This window comes from Pelodiscus sinensis, chromosome 5 (assembly GCF_052426305.1).
Source record: "Pelodiscus sinensis isolate ZL-2025 chromosome 5, ASM5242630v1, whole genome shotgun sequence".
Classification (NCBI taxonomy): Eukaryota; Metazoa; Chordata; order Testudines; family Trionychidae; genus Pelodiscus; species Pelodiscus sinensis.
Genome location: NC_143056.1, coordinates 128107215 through 128113434, shown reverse-complemented (window position 1 = coordinate 128113434; position 6220 = coordinate 128107215).

Genomic DNA, 6220 nt, shown 5'->3' with positions numbered 1-6220 from the left:
CAGGTTCTGTGCCCGTCCCTGGAGCACCCGGCCCTATGAGCTCTCCCCTTGGCCTTCAGGCCAGCCTCGTTTTTTAGAAAGGGGAGCCTGAGGTGATCTGTGTCTCTGCGCCAGCCCCCCACGCCTCGTGCCTCGAGGCCACGACTCAGCATGAGACCTGCTCCCCTGGGGGCAGTGAAATATGAGTAGCTGGGCAGGAATGATGGAGCCACAGCCTCGGTGCAAAGCTCCAGCTTTAAACTGTCCCGTGTCAGACCCCCAGGGTGCTCCCTCTTTCTCCAGGGCCAGCCAGGTGGCCTCAGCATCTCAGGGATGGAGTCTCTGAGCTCCAGCCTTCCTGCTTCAGATCATGAGCTCTGCCCAGGGAGTCCAACTGAGCCAGACACATTTCCCCCTCTCCAGGGTCCCAGCCAGTGTTTGCAGGGATGTGGGCAGCTTTTCCCACCAGAGTAGGGCTAGGGTGCCCCATGGCGTGGGCTGGAGAAGCAAAAGTTAGGACTTCTGTCCTAGCCGAGCGGGTACTCCATCTTGCCAGGCTGGCATGGAACCCATGGTTGGCTCTCTCCCACCTTCTCTTTGTCCGGCCCATGGGGCAGCTGCTGAGTTGCCAGCGGGTCCCAGCTCATGGTCCTGAAGTCACGCTAGGTTCATGCATTTCCCATTGGGGGGCTTCCAGCCCTGAGGGGGACCCCTTTCTGAGCCCTCTGTGGACAGGAGTCACTTTCAGCCAGGCCTTATAGGCCCTGCATTCCAGCCAGACTGGTTATGTGACACAAACCCCTCTTGGCTTCTGTTCAACCCAAGGAGCAGCTGGGGCAAGCTGCCCCTGCAGGAAATTCCCAGTCTGTCCCTGCAGGGAGCCAGGCACTGCTGGCTTTCCCCTGTCCCTGGGTGTGCTGGCTAAAGCAGGCAGCTACCTTCCTCAGGGACCCCAGCTGCCTGGTTTGGGTTTCTGCAGCTGGCTACAAGTTTTCTGGCTTTCTGTGGAAAATTGGATTTTCCCACTTGGGAGTGAGGAGGTGCCTAACTGCCGCTGGGGAAGCAGAATTTGGTACAGAGGCCTGACTCTGGCCTGTGTTGTCTGCTTTCAAGGATTCTGCCCTTGGCTGCTCTAGTTTCTGCACCCAAGCAGCTGAAAAAGCCCTGCTGGCCAGGCAACCACATCTTTCCAGAGTGCTCCCACCCTGACAGATGGGAACAGGCCCATCATGTGCAAGGCATTGCTAGCAGGCCACATCTGCCAGCTGGGAGAGTCGAGGCACAGAGAGGCAGAGAGGAGGCTCAGTAGCTTTGGGTTGCACACGGCTGCCCATCACTGAGGCATCTGAGCCTGCTCTTCCTTTGAGGGCCGATCCTCAGAAGGGCTGAAAAGACACGGGGTGTTCAGCGCTGCCAGAAGCTGGAAATGGGCGACAGGGGGTAGATCACTTGATTGTTCTGTTCGGTCCCTCTGGGGCACCTGGCCCTGGGCACTGTCGGCAGACAGGACGCTGGGCTAGCTGGAACATTGGTCTGACCCAGCCTGGCCGTTCCTATGTTCCTGGTGCATGAGTTTGAGCAAATCACTTCTCCCCTCTAGGCCTCCCTGTCTTGTCTATATAGTGTGTTAACTCCTGGGGCAAGGGCTGTTGGAATCTGTGCATACAACTCAGTAAGGTCTTGGGCCTTGCCCGGAGCTCTTAGGCTCTATAGGAATGCCACCCGGAAAATGTGTAGCTTGTCAGGTAGACCCAATGAAGCAGGGCTTTATAAGGGCCATTATAAGAAACCCCAGCACTGCTTAGATCTTTGCTTTAACAATCTAGTGACTCACCCTTTCCATTCACTTCATTTTTTGTAAATTGTCTCTCTGGTACGGACACAAAAGGAAATCGAGAAAGATGTTTATACTTGCCCCCCTCCCCCCCCCCATACCTGGGAAATGACCAAAACAAAACACTTGGTTTCAAAAACAAGTTACAAGCCTTGTTAAGTGTGGCCCATTGACTTCCCTTCCTTTTTACTTGCCAATTTTTAAAAGCCAGGCAATTAATGATTAAAGCCACACCTCACGCTGATGCTACCCACGCACTCAACGTCAGCAGCCTCGCTAAGCAGGAAAACATGCATTTTTCAGCACAGCCTTAATGTAAGCCCCAAATAATGTATCAGGTATAAAATATACAAAAGTTTAGCCAGAATTTTTTTTATATCATTTTGATGGCTAATTATATTGTTGGTTTTCAGCATTTTTTATTTAAAATTTTATCACAGCACAAAATTAGGGGGTTCCAGCATTTGTATTGATTTAAATATTAGCAGTGGTGGGAAATAATGGGGGAGTGTGTGAGATGATAATTATTTAATAAGAACATAAGAACAGCCACACTGGGTCAGACCAAAGGTCCATCTAGCCCAGTATCCTGGCTGCCGACAGTGGCCAACACCATATGCCCCAGAAGAAGGGAACACAACAGGTAATCCTCACGTGATCCCTCTCCCGTCTCCCATTTCCAGACAAACAGAGGCTAGGGACACCATTCCTACCCATCCTGGCTAATAGCCATTGATGGACCTAACCTCCATTTATCTATCTAGCTCTGTTTTGAACCCTGTTAAAGTCCTATCCTTCACCACATCCTCTGGCAAGGAGTTCCACAGGTTGACTTTGTGCTGAGTGAAGAAAAACTTCCTTTTATTTGTTTTAAACCTGCTGCCTATTAAATTATAGTAGATATTAAGATCCAAACCCATTAGAATTTTATAAGCAAAGCAGATTTTGGGTTAGATAGGGAGAAAATCCTTATACACTGTGCCACTGGAGGAGCCCCCCAACGTCCCTACATTCTGGGCCCCCTTATCCTTCCTTTGTCCCAATGTTGTTGTCTTTGGTCTCGTCCCAGGAGGTTAAATTAATTAATGTTGCTAGATGCTAAAAATAATGGACTTAATAAAGACTCTGGATGGATACATGGGTGGCAGGTGAAGACCCAGCTGGGGAAGGCAAGCTCCAGCACCTGCCCTTCTACCCTGAGGCCCCACCCATACAGCATTCCCCCCCATCACCTGTGGAGCCAAGCCCAACCCCAACCTGATCCTTCCTGGCCACCTGGAGGCCTGCGGCTGCCACCCCAGCCTTCCCTAGCAGCTATGGAATGTAGGCATTTTTGGGACAGCAATGTCTTCTCTTGCCTCCATTACCCACCTCCCATGAATGGATGGTTTAGTCCAGGCATGTCAAACTCGAAGCCTACTGAGGACCACACAAACAAAAACTGATAGCTTTCAGGGCCAATAATATACTTCTATTGGAAAGTGGTAATTATTTTTTATTATAGATTATGTTTTAGGTATATTGTATAATATTTTTCAGATCTCGTTTGAATATAGTACAATAATTTGATGTGTAAAATTGTTATTTGCTCATCTATAATAATTTTTATAATTTTTAAATATAAAATTAAGGTACTTTTAAAATTATTTTTTATGTGATACATAACTTGTTTTGTTGAAATAAAAACAAGTATAGACCAAAACAATAAGGGAGAGACTCATATCTCAGAATAATTGCTTCAGCCTGGCAAACAATAGCCTTTGAATTTTCTTTAAAGAAACACAGTGTAAACCAGGTACATGCTGATTCTTTTTTTGCTCTAAGTGTCTATTTGTCCCCAGAAGGATTACCAAAACGAATCGAGTGGCTTGCAAAGCTGGCCTTTCAGCTGTCCTTAGGATTTCTTAAACTTTGCACTTTCAAAGGTATGTGTAATATTCCTACACAGATAATCCATGCAAGACTAACAAGTTAATTGTCCTTTGGCTGACTGATGTACAAGTGCATATTCATTAGCAATATTGGTATGCCCTGGTTACTCTTGACTGGCTGGTACGTCGTCGATATAAAACTGGATAATTTCCTTTTCCTTTTTTATGATTAAAGCAGATGTTAGTTGAGCCAAATGGGTATCCTTCAAAAATTGGAAACCCAAACCAAGTTAAGTCTAAAGAGTAGAAAATGAAACAAGGATAGGTAAAATGTAAGATAGATATAAGGTGTGCAAAGTAGGAATTGATGAGCAAACAGCCAAAACATGACTAAAAAATTGATAAAAGGAAACTCTTTTTACCCGATTCATCTGTGGAACTCACTGCCATTAAATAGCACTGAGATCCAAAGTTTGTAAGATTTTTAAAATGATGGCTTATTGATAATGAAAACATCTAAAATACCATAGGTAGGATAAAAAACAGATTAAAACCCACTCATGTTTCAGGTCATAAGCCAGCCGCAAAATGATGGGAGTAAAGAAACAACATTCCCTATCTGGAGATAACTGTTCAATGTAGTGTCTTGTGGACATGTGCGAGCACACTCACACCCCATCCTGTGACACATCTTGTAGTGGCCACTTTTGTAGCTATAATACTGGACTAGATTAGAGGGTCCCCTTGGCTGATTTGGCAATGCCTACAGTCCAAGGGAATCATATGACAAATATTAACTTTTCCGTTAAGAGCATTTCCGGAAAATCATGCCAGTCTAGACATAGCCCTTGTGTGTCTAACTATAGGTGCTGTTAAATATTAGAACAGGTTCCCAAGCAAGGCTGTAGAATTCCTATCATTGGAAGTTTGTAAGAACAGGTGAGACAAACCTCTGTCAGGGATATTCCAAGTTTCCTTCGCCCTGCCTCAGTGCAGGGGGATGGATGTGAGGACCTCTTGTGATCCCATGTCTATGATTCTATGAAAGCACAAATTAGCAACATCTCATGGCGTAATATACACAGAAAATACACTTAAAACTCTAAAGGTCTTCAGCAACATTTTTGTTACGTGGCCTATTTCTTTTAATGATTATTGATGGTAATATTTTTTGTCTGTTTGGGTGTGCATCGTGAAATCTACATTTATCGATTAAAAGCGGCCTCCTCCTGAGTTCAAATATATGTTAGACTCATTAGTAACCTCAAAACATAAATCACAGGCCATCTGGAAATGCAATATAGGTGAATGACGGATCCTAAAGCCAGAAGGGACCCTTGTGATCATTAGTCTGACCTGCATAAAGGACATCTCTGAATTAGTGAATGAATCACCTTGGTGGTTTTTAGCTGTGAGGCACTGGTGCTTTATAAATGAAGATATTACAGTTTGCATTGTGGTCACTTAGCAACCTTAGCTGCTTGTGGAGATAAATGGAACAGCCATTAGAGGAGCAAAGGAGGTCACAGGCTTGCCAATTTTGATTGGCTGTATTTCTAGAGCTTTCATCACATAATCTTTAATTCTTGGAGACTTCAGGACAACCCTGGAGGGATGGCGACCAGAAAGGGTCTCGTGAATGTAATAATTAGGCTGGTTCAATAGACTATACACTTGCTACAGGACAGTTCCTAATAGCAGAATCAGCCTTTAAGTCAAAGGATCAATGCCCAAGATTTTGGTGCTGAAAGCTGCATGTTCAACCTCCAGTGAGTTGGGAATCAGGGAAATGGGTCTGCTGGGTCCCAGGAGGAAGAGATGCCCTGGAGTAGGAGAGCTGTGGGGAACAAAGGAAGTGATACCATGGGTAGAGAAACCCCGGGACAGCCACAGGCAGGGAGATGTGGCTGCTGGTTGAAGATAGTAACAGGAAATGAATGGCAGTCACCCTCTGAGTGGAGTCAGGTGAGGGTTAGTGAAGCTGCCATCTGAGCAGCCAGGGAAATGTGAGCATTAAAGGCTTTACTTTTTCACCTGAAATTATCACACACACATTGGCAGAGGAGTAGAGAGGAGTTAAAAAGGCAAAAGACAGACCAAAAAAACCTCATGATTTTTGTGACTAATTTCATGATTTCTGAGCTTTTGAGGGGAGCCTGGATGTCAGGGTTTGGATCTCTAAAGGTTGGCAATACAAAGCCTGCCACTAATTCATGTCACAGAGAGGCCATCAGAGTGCAATTTGTGGTTACTAGCAATGAGGAGAGTGGGCTGGAACTGGTGAGTGAAAGGGGAGAACAGAGGCATGACATTTAAAAAGGAAAACCAAAATCATGACTCTGTTCTAAGTAGGGGGCTTTTAATTGCCTCTGGGAGGTGAATCTGGGCATGACTGGGACTCAGCCGTTTCCTGTCCAACCATGCCTCTGGGCTAGTCAAAGCTGTGGTTCTGTGGAAAGCCCTCACTTTTTGGGAAGTGGTCCTGAGCACTTTGCCTGCCAGCTGCTGGCATGTGCAGGGAAGCCACTAGGCCAAA